Consider the following 27,858-nt stretch of genomic DNA (forward strand, 5'->3'; position numbering starts at 1 on the left):
GGGTTTGATCCCTGGGTCGGGAAGATCCCGCCGGAGAAGGAAATGGTAACCCACTCCCAGTATCCTCGCCTGGGAAATGCCACGGACAGAGGAGCCTGATGGGCCGCAGTCCATGGGTTGTATTAAAGTTGGGCTCAAGCCAGCAACTACGAACACAAGTATTTCCAAAGACCACACTCAAGTGTGTGTGTGTGTGCGTGTGTGTGTGTGTGTGTGTATCTCCTCTTGCCGTCTTGGAGTCTGTCTCGGAATCTTCATGTATTTCTGCCTCTGTATCTCCTGACAGCCAGCCGCCGGCCCGTTCGTCTTGCCCCCGCCTCTCCCAGGCGCTCTAGCTCTGGCTGAGGAGCTTGCGCAGGCCAGCTGTCTCCCCTGGCGTGGGTGCGTGCGAGTGTCTGTGTGTCTGTCTGTGTGCCTGCCTGTGGCTTGTCTGCTCTCTCAGGAAGGTCGAGGGCTTGGCGTGGGGTCAAAGGGGGGGCCTCGGTAGTGCGAAGGGGAGGGGCTGAGGCGCTCCGGTCGACCGCGCCTCCTTGGCTTCTGCTGGGTTTGGGCACCGGACAGGTGCCGGGCAAGTTGGGCGCTCAAGTTTCGCTGCGCCTAGGCCCGCAGGAGGTTCAGAGGCCCCTGGGCCGCGGGGGTTGGGAGGCGGCGGGCGCCGAAGACCGACACCTCCGGGGCCGCGCGGGCCTGAGCAGCGCATGGGATCGGGGGGAGGCCCCGCTCAGCGAGCGCGGCCAGGTCTGGAGTGGCCGGGGGTGGAAGGGCGCCGAGACCTCCACACCCCTCAGCCCAGCCCCCAGGCCCCGCGCGCACGCATGCACGCAGGCCCTCCCGGTCAATGGGGGGTCCTGGAAGCCCCTCGGGCCCCCGGGCCCGGCCAGGCGCTTGCTGCTCTGGTGTTGGCGGTGTTCGGGGGGGCGGGCCGGCGTCAGCAGGCTGGAGTCCGGTCGCGGGTCGTGCGGCTCAAGTACAGCACGCCCCGCGACGAGAGGTGCGGCCCGTTGGCCCGACCTGCAGGGCAGAGCGAAAGGGAGGCGAAGCGCAAGGCTCTTAGGGCGCCCCAAGCCAACCGCCTCCGGCTCCGGCCCTATCAGCCTGAAGGCGCCCGATCTCGTCTGATCTCGGAAGCTAAGCAGGGTCGGGCCTGGTTAGGATCTTGGATGGGAGACCACCTGGGAATCCCGGGTGCTCGAGGCTTTTTGCCTACCAGAAGAGGTCCTTTAGCCCCCGCCGCGCGTCCCGATTCTTGCATCCCCCCCGCAGCCCCAGCCCCTCCCGGGCCGCGGGGAGCGGGTGGCCGGGGCCCCGACTCCCGCTGCAGACCTGGGTTGCCTCCGCGCGGCCCGCGAGCCCCTGCGCATTCGCATTCGGCTTCCAGGACACCCGACGACCGGCAGTCCCGTCTCCATCTGGGGCTCCTTTGGCTTGCCTCAGGCAATCCCGGGGCTTGCACGGACTCCAGCCAGAGCCCCAGCCCCCGCCCCACCCCCTGCCTCGCAGGCCATCACGCATGCGCAAGTGCGCACGCACGCACAGATAGATGTGCCCAAACGGGGCATCTATCTTGTTCACTTATACCGTGGGTGTATCTATGCCTGGGAGTCGGACTGCTGAACCATACGCTACTTCCACTTTTAGTTCCTTCGGGAACCTCCATAATCTTTTCCATACCGGCTCTACCCACGCCCATTCCTACTCACCGTGGAGGAGAGTTCCCTTTGCTCCACATCTTCTCCAGCTTTGGTTATTGACAGACATCGCAGTGAGGCCCAATCGGACTCATGTGAAGTGGTCCCTCCTTGGAGTTTGGAGTTGAGCCTCTCCAATCATTAGTGATGTGGAGCAAGATGACCTTTTGGAAATGCAGATGCAATGCTGTCACCTCCCTGCTCCAACGGCTCTCGTATTTTCCCAGCATATTGAAGATACGACCACTTCCCTTCAGGCTTGCTCCTCACGTTCTTCTCTGATGTCTTTTGCCTGGAATGCCCTCTGCACTCTTTGGCTTCCATCCCATAGGGCATTTTTCGTTTCTTGAATGTCCTAAGTTTCCCTGGTCACATAGCCTTCCAAGATGCTATTTTCCCTGCCTGAAATTCTTCCTGCATCTCAACCCTGGTTTACCTAGGTTCAACCTATGGACCTCAACGAAATGGTGCCTCTGGAAAGCCTTCCCTGACACCCAGGTTTTGTGGTGAGGGAAGAGGCCCCTCTATAGGTTCTCAAAGGATCTGCCTGTCATGTATCATTAGAGTCGTCTCAGTGAAAGCAGGAACTCTGTGTCTTCTTCTCTCCGCCTTCTATTCCCTGAAACTTATTACATGCCTCCTAGCTCATCGTAGGTGCTCAGTATTTACTTAGTGTGTGAAAGACAGAAAAGCTCTTGGAAGCCTCAAGGGGTCACTTGGCTCGGCACTTTTGATCTCTGTGTATATTTGGCGAGTCAATTCTTTCCTTTCCTGGGTTGATGTGTACACTATATTCGAGGCACAATCTAAGGCATGAAGACATATCCATGCATAGAGGTTCTTGCTTTCAAGGAACTCGTACAGCAGATTTCTACAAGTTAGGGCTTTTCAAATGCTCTAGAAGCATGTGAACGTTCAGTATGCTCCATTTTCATTTCAAAGAAAGATCGTTTGACTTCCATAGCAAAGGTGGAGACCTTCCAACGTTGAGTCCAAGACTTATACCTTGACCATTTCAGGCAAGTCTTGTGGTTCCTTCTGGAGGTGTGTGGCTCTTGCAGAAATGTGAAGATCTTCTGTTGGGGGCCAGAGTGAGGTACTCCGCCCATGGCAAAGGTCATGAGGAAGGAGGCTCGACATACGCAAAGGCGGGATCGAGCCTCAGGAGTCCCCCTGGAAATCCTCGAGCATCTACCCCCATAACCAGAGCCTGCCTACTTTACTACTTTGTGCTCACCTACACCTCTGACTTTACGGGGGGCTGTCCCCCACCACCTCTTTTGGAGAAGGAGTTAACTTAGAGCTCCAGTTTATAATAATTCCTGGGCGTGATAAGAGTGTTTTAACCTACAAACTCCTCTGAAGGTTCTCTGGCCTGCCTGACAGGCTTGTCCGGCCACATGTGATCGCTCACAGCCTCCCAACCGTGAGAGGCACAAGATGCTTTAAACCTTCTAAAAACAGGTTCCTTAGAAAAGTTAGAAAACTATTAGTATAAGTATAATGGGCTAATTAGAAATTGTGTTGGTGAAGGGTTTTTCATTTGTTGAGCCAATGTTTGTTGCTAAGTCTCCATATCCCCTGCCCTTACACACATTAATGAATATATAGAATTAACCTTTGATATTAATCACGTTAGACCTTAGGCTAAGTAAATTCTTTCCTTAACTAAAACCCACTACACCCTCACCCTGTAGGAATGTAACTTTATTTGGGTGGCGTCTGTTTTGAGAATAATCAGCCCTGGAGAAATAAGTGTCCTGATTGACTGACCGCTGTCACAAGGAGAGGGTCGTAAATTGTCAGCAGGGCCCCCTGGCCAGAAGATGATGTAACACCCCTAAGACCTCTGTATACATTTGTGTGAAGCACCTGACTTTAATGAAAGTCAGGACTGCTGTCCCCATGTGACTTTTGCATAACATCTCAGTGTATAAAAGTAGACCATGGAAAATAAAGAATTGGGATCAGTTTCTCAAAATACTGGTCTCCCCATGTCGCTCTCTCTCTCACTCTGGTTGAGTCTCCATCTGGAGCGCGGAACCCACCATGCTTACTAATTATGCCTGGGCTTCTAAGATCCGACCGGGGAGGCCTCAGTGTCTCCTCTCCTTCGGGAGAACGGAAGGACGCCTGCGGCCTACGTAAGTGGTGCAAACTTCTTGTCTTGAAGTTTTATTGGTCTCCCGCGTAAACCAAGCCACTCAGCCTCTTTTCTCCACTGAATTTTCCTACTGAGCTATCCTCATCCTATTACTCTTTATATCTTTGATAAAATATTTAAATAAATAAATAGGTCGCCGACACCGTCCCCGCTTCGAATACCCTGGATCAGCCGGGGCAGGACCCCGGCAATCTTCCATCGTCCTCAGACTTTGGTGTCATTTGCAATCATCCAGAAAGCTTCCAGGTCTAGGTTCCAGACCACCACCACACACAGTCAGTAGTCAACGGAGTGGATTCCAGGAATACGCATTGTTCACCGGCATTACCGTTGATATTGTTGCTGCACACTCAATGCAGTGGGCAGGGCCTGGATTGTCCACTGGGTCTCATGTGGAATGGAAAGAAGGGCTCCCCCCCCCACACACACACACACCCCCACCCCCACTGTTGACAGCCTTGTGACGAGAAACGGTCCCCGAAACAAGAATCAGACAAACCAGAGAAGCCCAGATGATAGTCCTTGAGATGAAGGAACTAAGCAGCTGGTTGCGATGGCACCAAGGGGAAAGGTTGCTCTTTTTGTCTGCCCCTCTACTCCTTTCTTCCTGGATGCCTTAGGGTTTTGTCATGGAGATTTGAAATAAAGTGCACAAAAGTCATATGTGTTGAATCAAGATTTTGCATTTAACCATCTCTCAAAAAGGAAGAGAGCTTCACCTGCACATGTTTCTTTCAAAACCGTCAATTGCTTTTCAATTCTGGGGTTTCTCTCTTGCCTTGTTCACTTAGCCTTAACAGTAAAAATCAACGAAAACTACATAAAGATTCACAGATACCAACAAAGGACAGCTTCTGTTTTTGAAATCATCTTTCCATTTAGTAGAACACGAGCTCTATTCTTTGTATTTTGCCTAGGGAATTAGCAATGTCCTGGTTCAGATGGCAAGGCATCCGCGCACAGGAGACTGGGGTTTGATCCCTGGGTCGGGAAGATCCCGCCGGAGAAGGAAATGGTAACCCACTCCCAGTATCCTCGCCTGGGAAATGCCACGGACAGAGGAGCCTGATGGGCCGCAGTCCATGGGTTGTATTAAAGTTGGGCTCAAGCCAGCAACTACGAACACAAGTATTTCCAAAGACCACACTCAAGTGTGTGTGTGTGTGCGTGTGTGTGTGTGTGTGTGTATCTCCTCTTGCCGTCTTGGAGTCTGTCTCGGAATCTTCATGTATTTCTGCCTCTGTATCTCCTGACAGCCAGCCGCCGGCCCGTTCGTCTTGCCCCCGCCTCTCCCAGGCGCTCTAGCTCTGGCTGAGGAGCTTGCGCAGGCCAGCTGTCTCCCCTGGCGTGGGTGCGTGCGAGTGTCTGTGTGTCTGTCTGTGTGCCTGCCTGTGGCTTGTCTGCTCTCTCAGGAAGGTCGAGGGCTTGGCGTGGGGTCAAAGGGGGGGCCTCGGTAGTGCGAAGGGGAGGGGCTGAGGCGCTCCGGTCGACCGCGCCTCCTTGGCTTCTGCTGGGTTTGGGCACCGGACAGGTGCCGGGCAAGTTGGGCGCTCAAGTTTCGCTGCGCCTAGGCCCGCAGGAGGTTCAGAGGCCCCTGGGCCGCGGGGGTTGGGAGGCGGCGGGCGCCGAAGACCGACACCTCCGGGGCCGCGCGGGCCTGAGCAGCGAATGGGATCGGGGGGAGGCCCCGCTCAGCGAGCGCGGCCAGGTCTGGAGTGGCCGGGGGTGGAAGGGCGCCGAGACCTCCACACCCCTCAGCCCAGCCCCCAGGCCCCGCGCGCACGCATGCACGCAGGCCCTCCCGGTCAATGGGGGGTCCTGGAAGCCCCTCGGGCCCCCGGGCCCGGCCAGGCGCTTGCTGCTCTGGTGTGGGCGGTGTTCGGGGGGGCGGGCCGGCGTCAGCAGGCTGGAGTCCGGTCGCGGGTCGTGCGGCTCAAGTACAGCACGCCCCGCGACGAGAGGTGCGGCCCGTTGGCCCGACCTGCAGGGCAGAGCGAAAGGGAGGCGAAGCGCAAGGCTCTTAGGGCGCCCCAAGCCAACCGCCTCCGGCTCCGGCCCTATCAGCCTGAAGGCGCCCGATCTCGTCTGATCTCGGAAGCTAAGCAGGGTCGGGCCTGGTTAGGATCTTGGATGGGAGACCACCTGGGAATCCCGGGTGCTCGAGGCTTTTTGCCTACCAGAAGAGGTCCTTTAGCCCCCGCCGCGCGTCCCGATTCTTGCATCCCCCCCGCAGCCCCAGCCCCTCCCGGGCCGCGGGGAGCGGGTGGCCGGGGCCCCGACTCCCGCTGCAGACCTGGGTTGCCTCCGCGCGGCCCGCGAGCCCCTGCGCATTCGCATTCGGCTTCCAGGACACCCGACGACCGGCAGTCCCGTCTCCATCTGGGGCTCCTTTGGCTTGCCTCAGGCAATCCCGGGGCTTGCACGGACTCCAGCCAGAGCCCCAGCCCCCGCCCCACCCCCTGCCTCGCAGGCCATCACGCATGCGCAAGTGCGCACGCACGCACAGATAGATGTGCCCAAACGGGGCATCTATCTTGTTCACTTATACCGTGGGTGTATCTATGCCTGGGAGTCGGACTGCTGAACCATACGCTACTTCCACTTTTAGTTCCTTCGGGAACCTCCATAATCTTTTCCATACCGGCTCTACCCACGCCCATTCCTACTCACCGTGGAGGAGAGTTCCCTTTGCTCCACATCTTCTCCAGCTTTGGTTATTGACAGACATCGCAGTGAGGCCCAATCGGACTCATGTGAAGTGGTCCCTCCTTGGAGTTTGGAGTTGAGCCTCTCCAATCATTAGTGATGTGGAGCAAGATGACCTTTTGGAAATGCAGATGCAATGCTGTCACCTCCCTGCTCCAAGGGCTCTCGTATTTTCCCAGCATATTGAAGATACGACCACTTCCCTTCAGGCTTGCTCCTCACGTTCTTCTCTGATGTCTTTTGCCTGGAATGCCCTCTGCACTCTTTGGCTTCCATCCCATAGGGCATTTTTCGTTTCTTGAATGTCCTAAGTTTCCCTGGTCACATAGCCTTCCAAGATGCTATTTTCCCTGCCTGAAATTCTTCCTGCATCTCAACCCTGGTTTACCTAGGTTCAACCTATGGACCTCAACGAAATGGTGCCTCTGGAAAGCCTTCCCTGACACCCAGGTTTTGTGGTGAGGGAAGAGGCCCCTCTATAGGTTCTCAAAGGATCTGCCTGTCATGTATCATTAGAGTCGTCTCAGTGAAAGCAGGAACTCTGTGTCTTCTTCTCTCCGCCTTCTATTCCCTGAAACTTATTACATGCCTCCTAGCTCATCGTAGGTGCTCAGTATTTACTTAGTGTGTGAAAGACAGAAAAGCTCTTGGAAGCCTCAAGGGGTCACTTGGCTCGGCACTTTTGATCTCTGTGTATATTTGGCGAGTCAATTCTTTCCTTTCCTGGGTTGATGTGTACACTATATTCGAGGCACAATCTAAGGCATGAAGACATATCCATGCATAGAGGTTCTTGCTTTCAAGGAACTCGTACAGCAGATTTCTACAAGTTAGGGCTTTTCAAATGCTCTAGAAGCATGTGAACGTTCAGTATGCTCCATTTTCATTTCAAAGAAAGATCGTTTGACTTCCATAGCAAAGGTGGAGACCTTCCAACGTTGAGTCCAAGACTTATACCTTGACCATTTCAGGCAAGTCTTGTGGTTCCTTCTGGAGGTGTGTGGCTCTTGCAGAAATGTGAAGATCTTCTGTTGGGGGCCAGAGTGAGGTACTCCGCCCATGGCAAAGGTCATGAGGAAGGAGGCTCGACATACGCAAAGGCGGGATCGAGCCTCAGGAGTCCCCCTGGAAATCCTCGAGCATCTACCCCCATAACCAGAGCCTGCCTACTTTACTACTTTGTGCTCACCTACACCTCTGACTTTACGGGGGGCTGTCCCCCACCACCTCTTTTGGAGAAGGAGTTAACTTAGAGCTCCAGTTTATAATAATTCCTGGGCGTGATAAGAGTGTTTTAACCTACAAACTCCTCTGAAGGTTCTCTGGCCTGCCTGACAGGCTTGTCCGGCCACATGTGATCGCTCACAGCCTCCCAACCGTGAGAGGCACAAGATGCTTTAAACCTTCTAAAAACAGGTTCCTTAGAAAAGTTAGAAAACTATTAGTATAAGTATAATGGGCTAATTAGAAATTGTGTTGGTGAAGGGTTTTTCATTTGTTGAGCCAATGTTTGTTGCTAAGTCTCCATATCCCCTGCCCTTACACACATTAATGAATATATAGAATTAACCTTTGATATTAATCACGTTAGACCTTAGGCTAAGTAAATTCTTTCCTTAACTAAAACCCACTACACCCTCACCCTGTAGGAATGTAACTTTATTTGGGTGGCGTCTGTTTTGAGAATAATCAGCCCTGGAGAAATAAGTGTCCTGATTGACTGACCGCTGTCACAAGGAGAGGGTCGTAAATTGTCAGCAGGGCCCCCTGGCCAGAAGATGATGTAACACCCCTAAGACCTCTGTATACATTTGTGTGAAGCACCTGACTTTAATGAAAGTCAGGACTGCTGTCCCCATGTGACTTTTGCATAACATCTCAGTGTATAAAAGTAGACCATGGAAAATAAAGAATTGGGATCAGTTTCTCAAAATACTGGTCTCCCCATGTCGCTCTCTCTCTCACTCTGGTTGAGTCTCCATCTGGAGCGCGGAACCCACCATGCTTACTAATTATGCCTGGGCTTCTAAGATCCGACCGGGGAGGCCTCAGTGTCTCCTCTCCTTCGGGAGAACGGAAGGACGCCTGCGGCCTACGTAAGTGGTGCAAACTTCTTGTCTTGAAGTTTTATTGGTCTCCCGCGTAAACCAAGCCACTCAGCCTCTTTTCTCCACTGAATTTTCCTACTGAGCTATCCTCATCCTATTACTCTTTATATCTTTGATAAAATATTTAAATAAATAAATAGGTCGCCGACACCGTCCCCGCTTCGAATACCCTGGATCAGCCGGGGCAGGACCCCGGCAATCTTCCATCGTCCTCAGACTTTGGTGTCATTTGCAATCATCCAGAAAGCTTCCAGGTCTAGGTTCCAGACCACCACCACACACAGTCAGTAGTCAACGGAGTGGATTCCAGGAATACGCATTGTTCACCGGCATTACCGTTGATATTGTTGCTGCACACTCAATGCAGTGGGCAGGGCCTGGATTGTCCACTGGGTCTCATGTGGAATGGAAAGAAGGGCTCCCCCCCCCACACACACACACACCCCCACCCCCACTGTTGACAGCCTTGTGACGAGAAACGGTCCCCGAAACAAGAATCAGACAAACCAGAGAAGCCCAGATGATAGTCCTTGAGATGAAGGAACTAAGCAGCTGGTTGCGATGGCACCAAGGGGAAAGGTTGCTCTTTTTGTCTGCCCCTCTACTCCTTTCTTCCTGGATGCCTTAGGGTTTTGTCATGGAGATTTGAAATAAAGTGCACAAAAGTCATATGTGTTGAATCAAGATTTTGCATTTAACCATCTCTCAAAAAGGAAGAGAGCTTCACCTGCACATGTTTCTTTCAAAACCGTCAATTGCTTTTCAATTCTGGGGTTTCTCTCTTGCCTTGTTCACTTAGCCTTAACAGTAAAAATCAACGAAAACTACATAAAGATTCACAGATACCAACAAAGGACAGCTTCTGTTTTTGAAATCATCTTTCCATTTAGTAGAACACGAGCTCTATTCTTTGTATTTTGCCTAGGGAATTAGCAATGTCCTGGTTCAGATGGCAAGGCATCCGCGCACAGGAGACTGGGGTTTGATCCCTGGGTCGGGAAGATCCCGCCGGAGAAGGAAATGGTAACCCACTCCCAGTATCCTCGCCTGGGAAATGCCACGGACAGAGGAGCCTGATGGGCCGCAGTCCATGGGTTGTATTAAAGTTGGGCTCAAGCCAGCAACTACGAACACAAGTATTTCCAAAGACCACACTCAAGTGTGTGTGTGTGTGCGTGTGTGTGTGTGTGTGTGTATCTCCTCTTGCCGTCTTGGAGTCTGTCTCGGAATCTTCATGTATTTCTGCCTCTGTATCTCCTGACAGCCAGCCGCCGGCCCGTTCGTCTTGCCCCCGCCTCTCCCAGGCGCTCTAGCTCTGGCTGAGGAGCTTGCGCAGGCCAGCTGTCTCCCCTGGCGTGGGTGCGTGCGAGTGTCTGTGTGTCTGTCTGTGTGCCTGCCTGTGGCTTGTCTGCTCTCTCAGGAAGGTCGAGGGCTTGGCGTGGGGTCAAAGGGGGGGCCTCGGTAGTGCGAAGGGGAGGGGCTGAGGCGCTCCGGTCGACCGCGCCTCCTTGGCTTCTGCTGGGTTTGGGCACCGGACAGGTGCCGGGCAAGTTGGGCGCTCAAGTTTCGCTGCGCCTAGGCCCGCAGGAGGTTCAGAGGCCCCTGGGCCGCGGGGGTTGGGAGGCGGCGGGCGCCGAAGACCGACACCTCCGGGGCCGCGCGGGCCTGAGCAGCGAATGGGATCGGGGGGAGGCCCCGCTCAGCGAGCGCGGCCAGGTCTGGAGTGGCCGGGGGTGGAAGGGCGCCGAGACCTCCACACCCCTCAGCCCAGCCCCCAGGCCCCGCGCGCACGCATGCACGCAGGCCCTCCCGGTCAATGGGGGGTCCTGGAAGCCCCTCGGGCCCCCGGGCCCGGCCAGGCGCTTGCTGCTCTGGTGTGGGCGGTGTTCGGGGGGGCGGGCCGGCGTCAGCAGGCTGGAGTCCGGTCGCGGGTCGTGCGGCTCAAGTACAGCACGCCCCGCGACGAGAGGTGCGGCCCGTTGGCCCGACCTGCAGGGCAGAGCGAAAGGGAGGCGAAGCGCAAGGCTCTTAGGGCGCCCCAAGCCAACCGCCTCCGGCTCCGGCCCTATCAGCCTGAAGGCGCCCGATCTCGTCTGATCTCGGAAGCTAAGCAGGGTCGGGCCTGGTTAGGATCTTGGATGGGAGACCACCTGGGAATCCCGGGTGCTCGAGGCTTTTTGCCTACCAGAAGAGGTCCTTTAGCCCCCGCCGCGCGTCCCGATTCTTGCATCCCCCCCGCAGCCCCAGCCCCTCCCGGGCCGCGGGGAGCGGGTGGCCGGGGCCCCGACTCCCGCTGCAGACCTGGGTTGCCTCCGCGCGGCCCGCGAGCCCCTCCGCATTCGCATTCGGCTTCCAGGACACCCGACGACCGGCAGTCCCGTCTCCATCTGGGGCTCCTTTGGCTTGCCTCAGGCAATCCCGGGGCTTGCACGGACTCCAGCCAGAGCCCCAGCCCCCGCCCCACCCCCTGCCTCGCAGGCCATCACGCATGCGCAAGTGCGCACGCACGCACAGATAGATGTGCCCAAACGGGGCATCTATCTTGTTCACTTATACCGTGGGTGTATCTATGCCTGGGAGTCGGACTGCTGAACCATACGCTACTTCCACTTTTAGTTCCTTCGGGAACCTCCATAATCTTTTCCATACCGGCTCTACCCACGCCCATTCCTACTCACCGTGGAGGAGAGTTCCCTTTGCTCCACATCTTCTCCAGCACTTGGTTATTGACAGACATCGCAGTGAGGCCCAATCGGACTCATGTGAAGTGGTCCCTCCTTGGAGTTTGGAGTTGAGCCTCTCCAATCATTAGTGATGTGGAGCAAGATGACCTTTTGGAAATGCAGATGCAATGCTGTCACCTCCCTGCTCCAACGGCTCTCGTATTTTCCCAGCATATTGAAGATACGACCACTTCCCTTCAGGCTTGCTCCTCACGTTCTTCTCTGATGTCTTTTGCCTGGAATGCCCTCTGCACTCTTTGGCTTCCATCCCATAGGGCATTTTTCGTTTCTTGAATGTCCTAAGTTTCCCTGGTCACATAGCCTTCCAAGATGCTATTTTCCCTGCCTGAAATTCTTCCTGCATCTCAACCCTGGTTTACCTAGGTTCAACCTATGGACCTCAACGAAATGGTGCCTCTGGAAAGCCTTCCCTGACACCCAGGTTTTGTGGTGAGGGAAGAGGCCCCTCTATAGGTTCTCAAAGGATCTGCCTGTCATGTATCATTAGAGTCGTCTCAGTGAAAGCAGGAACTCTGTGTCTTCTTCTCTCCGCCTTCTATTCCCTGAAACTTATTACATGCCTCCTAGCTCATCGTAGGTGCTCAGTATTTACTTAGTGTGTGAAAGACAGAAAAGCTCTTGGAAGCCTCAAGGGGTCACTTGGCTCGGCACTTTTGATCTCTGTGTATATTTGGCGAGTCAATTCTTTCCTTTCCTGGGTTGATGTGTACACTATATTCGAGGCACAATCTAAGGCATGAAGACATATCCATGCATAGAGGTTCTTGCTTTCAAGGAACTCGTACAGCAGATTTCTACAAGTTAGGGCTTTTCAAATGCTCTAGAAGCATGTGAACGTTCAGTATGCTCCATTTTCATTTCAAAGAAAGATCGTTTGACTTCCATAGCAAAGGTGGAGACCTTCCAACGTTGAGTCCAAGACTTATACCTTGACCATTTCAGGCAAGTCTTGTGATTCCTTCTGGAGGTGTGTGGCTCTTGCAGAAATGTGAAGATCTTCCATCGTCCTCAGACTTTGGTGTCATTTGCAATCATCCAGAAAGCTTCCAGGTCCAGGTTCCAGACCACCACCACACACAGTCAGTAGCCAACGGAGTGGATTCCAGGAATACGCATTGTTCACCGGCATTACCGTTGATATTGTTGCTGCACACTCAATGCAGTGGGCAGGGCCTGGATTGTCCACTGGGTCTCATGTGGAATGGAAAGAAGGGCTCCCCACCCCCCACAGACCCCCCACCCCCACTGTTGACAGCCTTGTGACGAGAAACGGTCCCCGAAACAAGAATCAGACAAAGCAGAGAAGCCCAGATGATAGTCCTTGAGATGAAGGAACTAAGCAGCTGGTTGAGATGGCACCAAGGGGAAAGGTTGCTCTTTTTGTCTGCCCCTCTACTCCTTTCTTCCTGGACACCTTAGGGCTTCGTCATGGAGATTTGAAAGAAAGTGCACAAAAGTCATATGTGTTGTATCAAGATTTTGAATTTAACCATCTCTCAAAAAGGAAGAGAGCTTCACCTGCACATGTTTCTTTCAAAAACGTCCATTGCTTTTCAATTCTAGGGTTTCTCTCTTGCCTTGTTCACTTAGCCTTAATAGTAAAAATCAACGAAAACTACATAAAGATTCACAGATACCAAAAAGGACAGCTTCTGTTTCTGAAATCATCTTTCCATTTAGTAGAACACGAGCTCTATTCTTTGTATTTTGCCTAGGGAATTAGCAATGTCCTGGTTCAGATGGCAAGGTATCCCCACCCAGGAGATTGGGGTTCGATCCCTGGGTCCGGAAGATGCCTCCCGTAGAAGGAAATGGCAACCCACTCCAGTATCCTCGCCTGGGAAATGCCACGGACAGAGGAGCCTGATGGGCCGCAGTCCATGGGTCGTATCAAAGTTGGGCTCAATCCAGCAACTACGAACAGAAGTAATTCCAAAGACCACACTCAAGTGTGTGTGTGTGTGTGTGTGTGTGTGTGTCTGTATCTCCTCTTGCCGTCTTGGAGTCTGTCTCGGAATCTTCATGTATTTCTGCCTCTGTATCTCCTGACAGCCAGCCGCCGGCCGTTCGTCTGGCCCCGGCCTCTCCCAGGCGCTCTGGTTCTGGCTGAGGAGCTTGCGCAGGCCAGCTGTCTCCCTTGGCGTGGGTGCGTGCGAGTGTCTGTGTGTCTGTCTGTGTGCCTGCCTGTGGCTCGTCTGCTCTCTCAGGAAGGTCGAGGGCTTGGCGTGGGGGCAAAGGGGGGGCCTCGGTAGTGCGAAGGGGAGGGGCTGAGGCGCTCCGCTCGACCGCGCCTTCCTGGCTTCTGGTGGGTTTGGGCACCGGACAGGTGCCGCGCAAGTTGGGCGCTCAAGTTTCGCTGCGCCTAGGCCCGCAGGAGGTTCAGAGGCCCCTGGGCCGCGGGGGTTGGGAGGCGGCGGGCGCCGAAGACCGACACCTCCGGGGCCGCGCGGGCCTGAGCAGCGCATGGGATCGGGGGGAGGCCCCGCTCAGCGAGCGCGGCCGGGTCTGGAGTGGCCGCGGGTGGGAGGGCGCCGAGACCTCCACACCCCTCAGCCCAGCCCCCAGGCCCCGCGCGCACGCACGCACGCACGCCCTCCCGGTCAATGGGGGGTCCTGGAAGCCCCTCGGGCCCCCGGGCCCGGCCAGGCGCTTGCTGCTCTGGTGTTGGCGGTGTTCGGGGGGGCGGGCCGGCGTCAGCAGGCTGGAGTCCGGTCGCGGGTCGTGCGGCTCAAGTACAGCACGCCCCGCGACGAGAGGTGTGGCCCGTTGGCCCGACCTGCAGGGCAGAGCGAAAGGGAGGCGAAGCGCAAGGCTCTTAGGGCGCCCCGAGCCAACCGCCACCGTCTCAGGCCCTATCAGCCTGAAGGCGCCCGATCTCGTCTGATCTCGGAAGCTAAGCAGGGTCGGGCCTGGTTAGGATCTTGGATGGGAGACCACCTGGGAATCCCGGGTGCTCGAGGCTTTTTGCCTACCAGAAGAGGTCCTTTAGCCCCCGCCGCGCGTCCCGATTCTTGCATCCCCCCCGCAGCCCCAGCCCCTCCCGGGCCGCGGGGAGCGGCTGGCCGGGGCCCCGACTCCCGCTGCAGACCTGGGTTGCCTCCGCGCGGCCCGCGAGCCCCTCCGCATTCGCATTCGGCTTCCAGGACACCCGACGACCGGCAGTCCCGTCTCCATCTGGGGCTCCTTTGGCTTGCCTCAGGCAATCCCGGGGCTTGCACGGACTCAAGCCAGAGCCCCAGCCCCCGCCCCCACCCCCTGCCTCGCAGGCCATCACGCATGCGCATGTGCGCACGCACGCACAGATAGATGTGCCCAAACGGGGCATCTATCTTGTTCAATTATACTGTGGGTGGATCTATGCCTGGGAGTCGGACTGCTGAACCATACGCTACTTCCACTTTTAGTTCCTTCGGGAACCTCCATAATCTTTTCCATACCGGCTCTACCCACGCCCATTCCTACTCACCGTGGAGGAGAGTTCCCTTTGCTCCACATCTTCTCCAGCTTGGTTATTGACAGACATCGCAGTGAGGCCCAATCGGACTCATGTGAAGTGGTCCCTCCTTGGAGTTTGGAGTTGAGCCTCTCCAATCATTAGTGATGTGGAGCAAGATGACCTTTTGGAAATGCAGATGCAATGCTGTCACCTCCCTGCTCCAACGGCTCTCGTATTTTCCCAGCATATTGACGATACGACCACTTCCCTTCAGGCTTGCTCCTCACGTTCTTCTCTGATGTCTTTTGCCTGGAATGCCCTCTGCACTCTTTGGCTTCCATCCCATAGGGCATTTTTCGTTTCTTGAATGTCCTAAGTTTCCCTGGTCACATAGCCTTCCAAGATGCTATTTTCCCTGCCTGAAATTCTTCCTGCATCTCAACCCTGGTTTACCTAGGTTCAACCTATGGACCTCAACGAAATGGTGCCTCTGGAAAGCCTTCCCTGACACCCAGGTTTTGTGGTGAGGGAAGAGGCCCCTCTATAGGTTCTCAAAGGATCTGCCTGTCATGTATCATTAGAGTCGTCTCAGTGAAAGCAGGAACTCTGTGTCTTCTTCTCTCCGCCTTCTATTCCCTGAAACTTATTACATGCCTCCTAGCTCATCGTAGGTGCTCAGTATTTACTTAGTGTGTGAAAGACAGAAAAGCTCTTGGAAGCCTCAAGGGGTCACTTGGCTCGGCACTTTTGATCTCTGTGTATATTTGGCGAGTCAATTCTTTCCTTTCCTGGGTTGATGTGTACACTATATTCGAGGCACAATCTAAGGCATGAAGACATATCCATGCATAGAGGTTCTTGCTTTCAAGGAACTCGTACAGCAGATTTCTACAAGTTAGGGCTTTTCAAATGCTCTAGAAGCATGTGAACGTTCAGTATGCTCCATTTTCATTTCAAAGAAAGATCGTTTGACTTCCATAGCAAAGGTGGAGACCTTCCAACGTTGAGTCCAAGACTTATACCTTGACCATTTCAGGCAAGTCTTGTGATTCCTTCTGGAGGTGTGTGGCTCTTGCAGAAATGTGAAGATCTTCCATCGTCCTCAGACTTTGGTGTCATTTGCAATCATCCAGAAAGCTTCCAGGTCCAGGTTCCAGACCACCACCACACACAGTCAGTAGCCAACGGAGTGGATTCCAGGAATACGCATTGTTCACCGGCATTACCGTTGATATTGTTGCTGCACACTCAATGCAGTGGGCAGGGCCTGGATTGTCCACTGGGTCTCATGTGGAATGGAAAGAAGGGCTCCCCACCCCCCACAGACCCCCCACCCCCACTGTTGACAGCCTTGTGACGAGAAACGGTCCCCGAAACAAGAATCAGACAAAGCAGAGAAGCCCAGATGATAGTCCTTGAGATGAAGGAACTAAGCAGCTGGTTGAGATGGCACCAAGGGGAAAGGTTGCTCTTTTTGTCTGCCCCTCTACTCCTTTCTTCCTGGACACCTTAGGGCTTCGTCATGGAGATTTGAAAGAAAGTGCACAAAAGTCATATGTGTTGTATCAAGATTTTGAATTTAACCATCTCTCAAAAAGGAAGAGAGCTTCACCTGCACATGTTTCTTTCAAAAACGTCCATTGCTTTTCAATTCTAGGGTTTCTCTCTTGCCTTGTTCACTTAGCCTTAATAGTAAAAATCAACGAAAACTACATAAAGATTCACAGATACCAAAAAGGACAGCTTCTGTTTCTGAAATCATCTTTCCATTTAGTAGAACACGAGCTCTATTCTTTGTATTTTGCCTAGGGAATTAGCAATGTCCTGGTTCAGATGGCAAGGTATCCCCACCCAGGAGATTGGGGTTCGATCCCTGGGTCCGGAAGATGCCTCCCGTAGAAGGAAATGGCAACCCACTCCAGTATCCTCGCCTGGGAAATGCCACGGACAGAGGAGCCTGATGGGCCGCAGTCCATGGGTCGTATCAAAGTTGGGCTCAATCCAGCAACTACGAACAGAAGTAATTCCAAAGACCACACTCAAGTGTGTGTGTGTGTGTGTGTGTGTGTGTGTGTGTCTGTATCTCCTCTTGCCGTCTTGGAGTCTGTCTCGGAATCTTCATGTATTTCTGCCTCTGTATCTCCTGACAGCCAGCCGCCGGCGCGTTCGTCTGGCCCCGGCCTCTCCCAGGCGCTCTGGTTCTGGCTGAGGAGCTTGCGCAGGCCAGCTGTCTCCCTTGGCGTGGGTGCGTGCGAGTGTCTGTGTGTCTGTCTGTGTGCCTGCCTGTGGCTCGTCTGCTCTCTCAGGAAGGTCGAGGGCTTGGCGTGGGGGCAAAGGGGGGGCCTCGGTAGTGCGAAGGGGAGGGGCTGAGGCGCTCCGCTCGACCGCGCCTTCCTGGCTTCTGGTGGGTTTGGGCACCGGACAGGTGCCGCGCAAGTTGGGCGCTCAAGTTTCGCTGCGCCTAGGCCCGCAGGAGGTTCAGAGGCCCCTGGGCCGCGGGGGTTGGGAGGCGGCGGGCGCCGAAGACCGACACCTCCGGGGCCGCGCGGGCCTGAGCAGCGCATGGGATCGGGGGGAGGCCCCGCTCAGCGAGCGCGGCCGGGTCTGGAGTGGCCGCGGGTGGGAGGGCACCGAGACCTCCACACCCCTCAGCCCAGCCCCCAGGCCCCGCGCGCACGCACGCACGCACGCCCTCCCGGTCAATGGGGGGTCCTGGAAGCCCCTCGGGCCCCCGGGCCCGGCCAGGCGCTTGCTGCTCTGGTGTTGGCGGTGTTCGGGGGGGCGGGCCGGCGTCAGCAGGCTGGAGTCCGGTCGCGGGTCGTGCGGCTCAAGTACAGCACGCCCCGCGACGAGAGGTGCGGCCCGTTGGCCCGACCTGCAGGGCAGAGCGAAAGGGAGGCGAAGCGCAAGGCTCTTAGGGCGCCCCGAGCCAACCGCCTCCGGCTCCGGCCCTATCAGCCTGAAGGCGCCCGATCTCGTCTGATCTCGGAAGCTAAGCAGGGTCGGGCCTGGTTAGGATCTTGGATGGGAGACCACCTGGGAATCCCGGGTGCTCGAGGCTTTTTGCCTACCAGAAGAGGTCCTTTAGCCCCCGCCGCGCGTCCCGATTCTTGGATCCCCCCCGCAGCCCCAGCCCCTCCCGGGCCGCGGGGAGCGGGTGGCCGGGGCCCCGACTCCCGCTGCAGACCTGGGTTGCCTCCGCGCGGCCCGCGAGCCCCTCCGCATTCGCATTCGGCTTCCAGGACACCCGACGACCGGCAGTCCCGTCTCCATCTGGGGCTCCTTTGGCTTGCCTCAGGCAATCCCGGGGCTTGCACCGACTCAAGCCAGATCCCCAGCACCCCCCCCCACCCCCTGCCTCGCAGGCCATCGCGCATGCGCATGTGCGCGCGCACGCACAGATAGATGTGCCCAAACGGGGCATCTATCTTGTTCAATTATACTGTGGGTGGATCTATGCCTGGGAGTCGGACTGCTGAACCATAATCTACTTCCACTTTTAGTTCCTTCGGGAACCTCCATAATCTTTTCCATACCGGCTCTACCCACGCCCATTCCTACTCACCGTGGAGGAGAGTTCCCTTTGCTCCACATCTTCTCCAGCTTTGGTTATTGACAGACATCGCAGTGAGGCCCAATCGGACTCATGTGAAGTGGTCCCTCCTTGGAGTTTGGAGTTGAGCCTCTCCAATCATTAGTGATGTGGAGCAAGATGACCTTTTGGAAATGCAGATGCAATGCTGTCACCTCCCTGCTCCAACGGCTCTCGTATTTTCCCAGCATATTGAAGATACGACCACTTCCCTTCAGGCTTGCTCCTCACGTTCTTCTCTGATGTCTTTTGCCTGGAATGCCCTCTGCACTCTTTGGCTTCCATCCCATAGGGCATTTTTCGTTTCTTGAATGTCCTAAGTTTCCCTGGTCACATAGCCTTCCAAGATGCTATTTTCCCTGCCTGAAATTCTTCCTGCATCTCAACCCTGGTTTACCTAGGTTCAACCTATGGACCTCAACGAAATGGTGCCTCTGGAAAGCCTTCCCTGACACCCAGGTTTTGTGGTGAGGGAAGAGGCCCCTCTATAGGTTCTCAAAGGATCTGCCTGTCATGTATCATTAGAGTCGTCTCAGTGAAAGCAGGAACTCTGTGTCTTCTTCTCTCCGCCTTCTATTCCCTGAAACTTATTACATGCCTCCTAGCTCATCGTAGGTGCTCAGTATTTACTTAGTGTGTGAAAGACAGAAAAGCTCTTGGAAGCCTCAAGGGGTCACTTGGCTCGGCACTTTTGATCTCTGTGTATATTTGGCGAGTCAATTCTTTCCTTTCCTGGGTTGATGTGTACACTATATTCGAGGCACAATCTAAGGCATGAAGACATATCCATGCATAGAGGTTCTTGCTTTCAAGGAACTCGTACAGCAGATTTCTACAAGTTAGGGCTTTTCAAATGCTCTAGAAGCATGTGAACGTTCAGTATGCTCCATTTTCATTTCAAAGAAAGATCGTTTGACTTCCATAGCAAAGGTGGAGACCTTCCAACGTTGAGTCCAAGACTTATACCTTGACCATTTCAGGCAAGTCTTGTGGTTCCTTCTGGAGGTGTGTGGCTCTTGCAGAAATGTGAAGATCTTCTGTTGGGGGCCAGAGTGAGGTACTCCGCCCATGGCAAAGGTCATGAGGAAGGAGGCTCGACATACGCAAAGGCGGGATCGAGCCTCAGGAGTCCCCCTGGAAATCCTCGAGCATCTACCCCCATAACCAGAGCCTGCCTACTTTACTACTTTGTGCTCACCTACACCTCTGACTTTACGGGGGGCTGTCCCCCACCACCTCTTTTGGAGAAGGAGTTAACTTAGAGCTCCAGTTTATAATAATTCCTGGGCGTGATAAGAGTGTTTTAACCTACAAACTCCTCTGAAGGTTCTCTGGCCTGCCTGACAGGCTTGTCCGGCCACATGTGATCGCTCACAGCCTCCCAACCGTGAGAGGCACAAGATGCTTTAAACCTTCTAAAAACAGGTTCCTTAGAAAAGTTAGAAAACTATTAGTATAAGTATAATGGGCTAATTAGAAATTGTGTTGGTGAAGGGTTTTTCATTTGTTGAGCCAATGTTTGTTGCTAAGTCTCCATATCCCCTGCCCTTACACACATTAATGAATATATAGAATTAACCTTTGATATTAATCACGTTAGACCTTAGGCTAAGTAAATTCTTTCCTTAACTAAAACCCACTACACCCTCACCCTGTAGGAATGTAACTTTATTTGGGTGGCGTCTGTTTTGAGAATAATCAGCCCTGGAGAAATAAGTGTCCTGATTGACTGACCGCTGTCACAAGGAGAGGGTCGTAAATTGTCAGCAGGGCCCCCTGGCCAGAAGATGATGTAACACCCCTAAGACCTCTGTATACATTTGTGTGAAGCACCTGACTTTAATGAAAGTCAGGACTGCTGTCCCCATGTGACTTTTGCATAACATCTCAGTGTATAAAAGTAGACCATGGAAAATAAAGAATTGGGATCAGTTTCTCAAAATACTGGTCTCCCCATGTCGCTCTCTCTCTCACTCTGGTTGAGTCTCCATCTGGAGCGCGGAACCCACCATGCTTACTAATTATGCCTGGGCTTCTAAGATCCGACCGGGGAGGCCTCAGTGTCTCCTCTCCTTCGGGAGAACGGAAGGACGCCTGCGGCCTACGTAAGTGGTGCAAACTTCTTGTCTTGAAGTTTTATTGGTCTCCCGCGTAAACCAAGCCACTCAGCCTCTTTTCTCCACTGAATTTTCCTACTGAGCTATCCTCATCCTATTACTCTTTATATCTTTGATAAAATATTTAAATAAATAAATAGGTCGCCGACACCGTCCCCGCTTCGAATACCCTGGATCAGCCGGGGCAGGACCCCGGCAATCTTCCATCGTCCTCAGACTTTGGTGTCATTTGCAATCATCCAGAAAGCTTCCAGGTCTAGGTTCCAGACCACCACCACACACAGTCAGTAGTCAACGGAGTGGATTCCAGGAATACGCATTGTTCACCGGCATTACCGTTGATATTGTTGCTGCACACTCAATGCAGTGGGCAGGGCCTGGATTGTCCACTGGGTCTCATGTGGAATGGAAAGAAGGGCTCCCCCCCCACACACACACACCCCCACCCCCACTGTTGACAGCCTTGTGACGAGAAACGGTCCCCGAAACAAGAATCAGACAAACCAGAGAAGCCCAGATGATAGTCCTTGAGATGAAGGAACTAAGCAGCTGGTTGCGATGGCACCAAGGGGAAAGGTTGCTCTTTTTGTCTGCCCCTCTACTCCTTTCTTCCTGGATGCCTTAGGGTTTTGTCATGGAGATTTGAAAGAAAGTGCACAAAAGTCATATGTGTTGAATCAAGATTTTGCATTTAACCATCTCTCAAAAAGGAAGAGAGCTTCACCTGCACATGTTTCTTTCAAAACCGTCAATTGCTTTTCAATTCTGGGGTTTCTCTCTTGCCTTGTTCACTTAGCCTTAACAGTAAAAATCAACGAAAACTACATAAAGATTCACAGATACCAACAAAGGACAGCTTCTGTTTTTGAAATCATCTTTCCATTTAGTAGAACACGAGCTCTATTCTTTGTATTTTGCCTAGGGAATTAGCAATGTCCTGGTTCAGATGGCAAGGCATCCGCGCACAGGAGACTGGGGTTTGATCCCTGGGTCGGGAAGATCCCGCCGGAGAAGGAAATGGTAACCCACTCCCAGTATCCTCGCCTGGGAAATGCCACGGACAGAGGAGCCTGATGGGCCGCAGTCCATGGGTTGTATTAAAGTTGGGCTCAAGCCAGCAACTACGAACACAAGTATTTCCAAAGACCACACTCAAGTGTGTGTGTGTGTGCGTGTGTGTGTGTGTGTGTGTATCTCCTCTTGCCGTCTTGGAGTCTGTCTCGGAATCTTCATGTATTTCTGCCTCTGTATCTCCTGACAGCCAGCCGCCGGCCCGTTCGTCTTGCCCCCGCCTCTCCCAGGCGCTCTAGCTCTGGCTGAGGAGCTTGCGCAGGCCAGCTGTCTCCCCTGGCGTGGGTGCGTGCGAGTGTCTGTGTGTCTGTCTGTGTGCCTGCCTGTGGCTTGTCTGCTCTCTCAGGAAGGTCGAGGGCTTGGCGTGGGGTCAAAGGGGGGGCCTCGGTAGTGCGAAGGGGAGGGGCTGAGGCGCTCCGGTCGACCGCGCCTCCTTGGCTTCTGCTGGGTTTGGGCACCGGACAGGTGCCGGGCAAGTTGGGCGCTCAAGTTTCGCTGCGCCTAGGCCCGCAGGAGGTTCAGAGGCCCCTGGGCCGCGGGGGTTGGGAGGCGGCGGGCGCCGAAGACCGACACCTCCGGGGCCGCGCGGGCCTGAGCAGCGAATGGGATCGGGGGGAGGCCCCGCTCAGCGAGCGCGGCCAGGTCTGGAGTGGCCGGGGGTGGAAGGGCGCCGAGACCTCCACACCCCTCAGCCCAGCCCCCAGGCCCCGCGCGCACGCATGCACGCAGGCCCTCCCGGTCAATGGGGGGTCCTGGAAGCCCCTCGGGCCCCCGGGCCCGGCCAGGCGCTTGCTGCTCTGGTGTGGGCGGTGTTCGGGGGGGCGGGCCGGCGTCAGCAGGCTGGAGTCCGGTCGCGGGTCGTGCGGCTCAAGTACAGCACGCCCCGCGACGAGAGGTGCGGCCCGTTGGCCCGACCTGCAGGGCAGAGCGAAAGGGAGGCGAAGCGCAAGGCTCTTAGGGCGCCCCGAGCCAACCGCCTCCGGCTCCGGCCCTATCAGCCTGAAGGCGCCCGATCTCGTCTGATCTCGGAAGCTAAGCAGGGTCGGGCCTGGTTAGGATCTTGGATGGGAGACCACCTGGGAATCCCGGGTGCTCGAGGCTTTTTGCCTACCAGAAGAGGTCCTTTAGCCCCCGCCGCGCGTCCCGATTCTTGCATCCCCCCCGCAGCCCCAGCCCCTCCCGGGCCGCGGGGAGCGGCTGGCCGGGGCCCCGACTCCCGCTGCAGACCTGGGTTGCCTCCGCGCGGCCCGCGAGCCCCTCCGCATTCGCATTCGGCTTCCAGGACACCCGACGACCGGCAGTCCCGTCTCCATCTGGGGCTCCTTTGGCTTGCCTCAGGCAATCCCGGGGCTTGCACGGACTCCAGCCAGAGCCCCAGCCCCCGCCCCACCCCCTGCCTCGCAGGCCATCACGCATGCGCAAGTGCGCACGCACGCACAGATAGATGTGCCCAAACGGGGCATCTATCTTGTTCACTTATACCGTGGGTGTATCTATGCCTGGGAGTCGGACTGCTGAACCATACGCTACTTCCACTTTTAGTTCCTTCGGGAACCTCCATAATCTTTTCCATACCGGCTCTACCCACGCCCATTCCTACTCACCGTGGAGGAGAGTTCCCTTTGCTCCACATCTTCTCCAGCACTGGTTATTGACAGACATTGCAGTGAGGCCCAATCGGACTCATGTGAAGTGGTCCCTCCTTGGAGTTTGGAGTTGAGCCTCTCCAATCATTAGTGATGTGGAGCAAGATGACCTTTTGGAAATGCAGATGCAATGCTGTCACCTCCCTGCTCCAACGGCTCTCGTATTTTCCCAGCATATTGACGATACGACCACTTTCCTTCAGGCTTGCTCCTCACGTTCTTCTCTGATGTCTTTTGCCTGGAATGCCCTCTGCACTCTTTGGCTTCCATCCCATAGGGCATTTTTCGTTTCTTGAATGTCCTAAGTTTCCCTGGTCACATAGCCTTCCAAGATGCTATTTTCCCTGCCTGAAATTCTTCCTGCATCTCAACCCTGGTTTACCTAGGTTCAACCTATGGACCTCAACGAAATGGTGCCTCTGGAAAGCCTTCCCTGACACCCAGGTTTTGTGGTGAGGGAAGAGGCCCCTCTATAGGTTCTCAAAGGATCTGCCTGTCATGTATCATTAGAGTCGTCTCAGTGAAAGCAGGAACTCTGTGTCTTCTTCTCTCCGCCTTCTATTCCCTGAAACTTATTACATGCCTCCTAGCTCATCGTAGGTGCTCAGTATTTACTTAGTGTGTGAAAGACAGAAAAGCTCTTGGAAGCCTCAAGGGGTCACTTGGCTCGGCACTTTTGATCTCTGTGTATATTTGGCGAGTCAATTCTTTCCTTTCCTGGGTTGATGTGTACACTATATTCGAGGCACAATCTAAGGCATGAAGACATATCCATGCATAGAGGTTCTTGCTTTCAAGGAACTCGTACAGCAGATTTCTACAAGTTAGGGCTTTTCAAATGCTCTAGAAGCATGTGAACGTTCAGTATGCTCCATTTTCATTTCAAAGAAAGATCGTTTGACTTCCATAGCAAAGGTGGAGACCTTCCAACGTTGAGTCCAAGACTTATACCTTGACCATTTCAGGCAAGTCTTGTGATTCCTTCTGGAGGTGTGTGGCTCTTGCAGAAATGTGAAGATCTTCCATCGTCCTCAGACTTTGGTGTCATTTGCAATCATCCAGAAAGCTTCCAGGTCCAGGTTCCAGACCACCACCACACACAGTCAGTAGCCAACGGAGTGGATTCCAGGAATACGCATTGTTCACCGGCATTACCGTTGATATTGTTGCTGCACACTCAATGCAGTGGGCAGGGCCTGGATTGTCCACTGGGTCTCATGTGGAATGGAAAGAAGGGCTCCCCACCCCCCACAGACCCCCCACCCCCACTGTTGACAGCCTTGTGACGAGAAACGGTCCCCGAAACAAGAATCAGACAAAGCAGAGAAGCCCAGATGATAGTCCTTGAGATGAAGGAACTAAGCAGCTGGTTGAGATGGCACCAAGGGGAAAGGTTGCTCTTTTTGTCTGCCCCTCTACTCCTTTCTTCCTGGACACCTTAGGGCTTCGTCATGGAGATTTGAAAGAAAGTGCACAAAAGTCATATGTGTTGTATCAAGATTTTGAATTTAACCATCTCTCAAAAAGGAAGAGAGCTTCACCTGCACATGTTTCTTTCAAAAACGTCCATTGCTTTTCAATTCTAGGGTTTCTCTCTTGCCTTGTTCACTTAGCCTTAATAGTAAAAATCAACGAAAACTACATAAAGATTCACAGATACCAAAAAGGACAGCTTCTGTTTCTGAAATCATCTTTCCATTTAGTAGAACACGAGCTCTATTCTTTGTATTTTGCCTAGGGAATTAGCAATGTCCTGGTTCAGATGGCAAGGTATCCCCACCCAGGAGATTGGGGTTCGATCCCTGGGTCCGGAAGATGCCTCCCGTAGAAGGAAATGGCAACCCACTCCAGTATCCTCGCCTGGGAAATGCCACGGACAGAGGAGCCTGATGGGCCGCAGTCCATGGGTCGTATCAAAGTTGGGCTCAATCCAGCAACTACGAACAGAAGTAATTCCAAAGACCACACTCAAGTGTGTGTGTGTGTGTGTGTGTGTGTGTGTCTGTATCTCCTCTTGCCGTCTTGGAGTCTGTCTCGGAATCTTCATGTATTTCTGCCTCTGTATCTCCTGACAGCCAGCCGCCGGCCGTTCGTCTGGCCCCGGCCTCTCCCAGGCGCTCTGGTTCTGGCTGAGGAGCTTGCGCAGGCCAGCTGTCTCCCTTGGCGTGGGTGCGTGCGAGTGTCTGTGTGTCTGTCTGTGTGCCTGCCTGTGGCTCGTCTGCTCTCTCAGGAAGGTCGAGGGCTTGGCGTGGGGGCAAAGGGGGGGCCTCGGTAGTGCGAAGGGGAGGGGCTGAGGCGCTCCGCTCGACCGCGCCTTCCTGGCTTCTGGTGGGTTTGGGCACCGGACAGGTGCCGCGCAAGTTGGGCGCTCAAGTTTCGCTGCACCTAGGCCCGCAGGAGGTTCAGAGGCCCCTGGGCCGCGGGGGTTGGGAGGCGGCGGGCGCCGAAGACCGACACCTCCGGGGCCGCGCGGGCCTGAGCAGCGCATGGGATCGGGGGGAGGCCCCGCTCAGCGAGCGCGGCCGGGTCTGGAGTGGCCGCGGGTGGGAGGGCGCCGAGACCTCCACACCCCTCAGCCCAGCCCCCAGGCCCCGCGCGCACGCACGCACGCAGGCCCTCCCGGTCAATGGGGGGTCCTGGAAGCCCCTCGGGCCCCCGGGCCCGGCCAGGCGCTTGCTGCTCTGGTGTTGGCGGTGTTCGGGGGGGCGGGCCGGCGTCAGCAGGCTGGAGTCCGGTCGCGGATCGTGCGGCTCAAGTACAGCACGCCCCGCGACGAGAGGTGTGGCCCGTTGGCCCGACCTGCAGGGCAGAGCGAAAGGGAGGCGAAGCGCAAGGCTCTTAGGGCGCCCCGAGCCAACCGCCACCGTCTCAGGCCCTATCAGCCTGAAGGCGCCCGATCTCGTCTGATCTCGGAAGCTAAGCAGGGTCGGGCCTGGTTAGGATCTTGGATGGGAGACCACCTGGGAATCCCGGGTGCTCGAGGCTTTTTGCCTACCAGAAGAGGTCCTTTAGCCCCCGCCGCGCGTCCCGATTCTTGGATCCCCCCCGCAGCCCCAGCCCCTCCCGGGCCGCGGGGAGCGGCTGGCCGGGGCCCCGACTCCCGCTGCAGACCTGGGTTGCCTCCGCGCGGCCCGCGAGCCCCTCCGCATTCGCATTCGGCTTCCAGGACACCCGACGACCGGCAGTCCCGTCTCCATCTGGGGCTCCTTTGGCTTGCCTCAGGCAATCCCGGGGCTTGCACCGACTCAAGCCAGATCCCCAGCACCCCCCCCCACCCCCTGCCTCGCAGGCCATCGCGCATGCGCATGTGCGCGCGCACGCACAGATAGATGTGCCCAAACGGGGCATCTATCTTGTTCAATTATACTGTGGGTGGATCTATGCCTGGGAGTCGGACTGCTGAACCATAATCTACTTCCACTTTTAGTTCCTTCGGGAACCTCCATAATCTTTTCCATACCGGCTCTACCCACGCCCATTCCTACTCACCGTGGAGGAGAGTTCCCTTTGCTCCACATCTTCTCCAGCTTTGGTTATTGACAGACATCGCAGTGAGGCCCAATCGGACTCATGTGAAGTGGTCCCTCCTTGGAGTTTGGAGTTGAGCCTCTCCAATCATTAGTGATGTGGAGCAAGATGACCTTTTGGAAATGCAGATGCAATGCTGTCACCTCCCTGCTCCAACGGCTCTCGTATTTTCCCAGCATATTGAAGATACGACCACTTCCCTTCAGGCTTGCTCCTCACGTTCTTCTCTGATGTCTTTTGCCTGGAATGCCCTCTGCACTCTTTGGCTTCCATCCCATAGGGCATTTTTCGTTTCTTGAATGTCCTAAGTTTCCCTGGTCACATAGCCTTCCAAGATGCTATTTTCCCTGCCTGAAATTCTTCCTGCATCTCAACCCTGGTTTACCTAGGTTCAACCTATGGACCTCAACGAAATGGTGCCTCTGGAAAGCCTTCCCTGACACCCAGGTTTTGTGGTGAGGGAAGAGGCCCCTCTATAGGTTCTCAAAGGATCTGCCTGTCATGTATCATTAGAGTCGTCTCAGTGAAAGCAGGAACTCTGTGTCTTCTTCTCTCCGCCTTCTATTCCCTGAAACTTATTACATGCCTCCTAGCTCATCGTAGGTGCTCAGTATTTACTTAGTGTGTGAAAGACAGAAAAGCTCTTGGAAGCCTCAAGGGGTCACTTGGCTCGGCACTTTTGATCTCTGTGTATATTTGGCGAGTCAATTCTTTCCTTTCCTGGGTTGATGTGTACACTATATTCGAGGCACAATCTAAGGCATGAAGACATATCCATGCATAGAGGTTCTTGCTTTCAAGGAACTCGTACAGCAGATTTCTACAAGTTAGGGCTTTTCAAATGCTCTAGAAGCATGTGAACGTTCAGTATGCTCCATTTTCATTTCAAAGAAAGATCGTTTGACTTCCATAGCAAAGGTGGAGACCTTCCAACGTTGAGTCCAAGACTTATACCTTGACCATTTCAGGCAAGTCTTGTGGTTCCTTCTGGAGGTGTGTGGCTCTTGCAGAAATGTGAAGATCTTCTGTTGGGGGCCAGAGTGAGGTACTCCGCCCAT

The 27,858-nt window shown here is 54.8% G+C and overlaps 7 pseudogenes; all 7 read left to right on the forward strand.

Moving 5' to 3' along the window:
- Positions 1-1,077: 1,077 nt before the first annotated feature.
- Positions 1,078-1,197, forward strand: LOC113889080 (annotated as a pseudogene).
- A 4,702-nt stretch (positions 1,198-5,899) lies between these two features.
- Positions 5,900-6,019, forward strand: LOC113889081 (annotated as a pseudogene).
- A 4,702-nt stretch (positions 6,020-10,721) lies between these two features.
- LOC113889082 lies at positions 10,722-10,841 on the forward strand (annotated as a pseudogene).
- Positions 10,842-14,252: 3,411 nt separating this feature from the next.
- Positions 14,253-14,372, forward strand: LOC113889077 (annotated as a pseudogene).
- Positions 14,373-17,787: 3,415 nt separating this feature from the next.
- Positions 17,788-17,907, forward strand: LOC113889083 (annotated as a pseudogene).
- A 4,700-nt stretch (positions 17,908-22,607) lies between these two features.
- LOC113889084 lies at positions 22,608-22,727 on the forward strand (annotated as a pseudogene).
- Positions 22,728-26,137: 3,410 nt separating this feature from the next.
- Positions 26,138-26,257, forward strand: LOC113889088 (annotated as a pseudogene).
- The last annotated feature ends 1,601 nt before the right edge of the window (positions 26,258-27,858 follow it).

The sequence above is a fragment of the Bos indicus x Bos taurus genome, unplaced genomic scaffold, assembly GCF_003369695.1.
Source record: "Bos indicus x Bos taurus breed Angus x Brahman F1 hybrid unplaced genomic scaffold, Bos_hybrid_MaternalHap_v2.0 tig00003506_arrow_arrow_obj, whole genome shotgun sequence".
NCBI classification, from domain to species: Eukaryota; Metazoa; Chordata; class Mammalia; order Artiodactyla; family Bovidae; genus Bos; species Bos indicus x Bos taurus.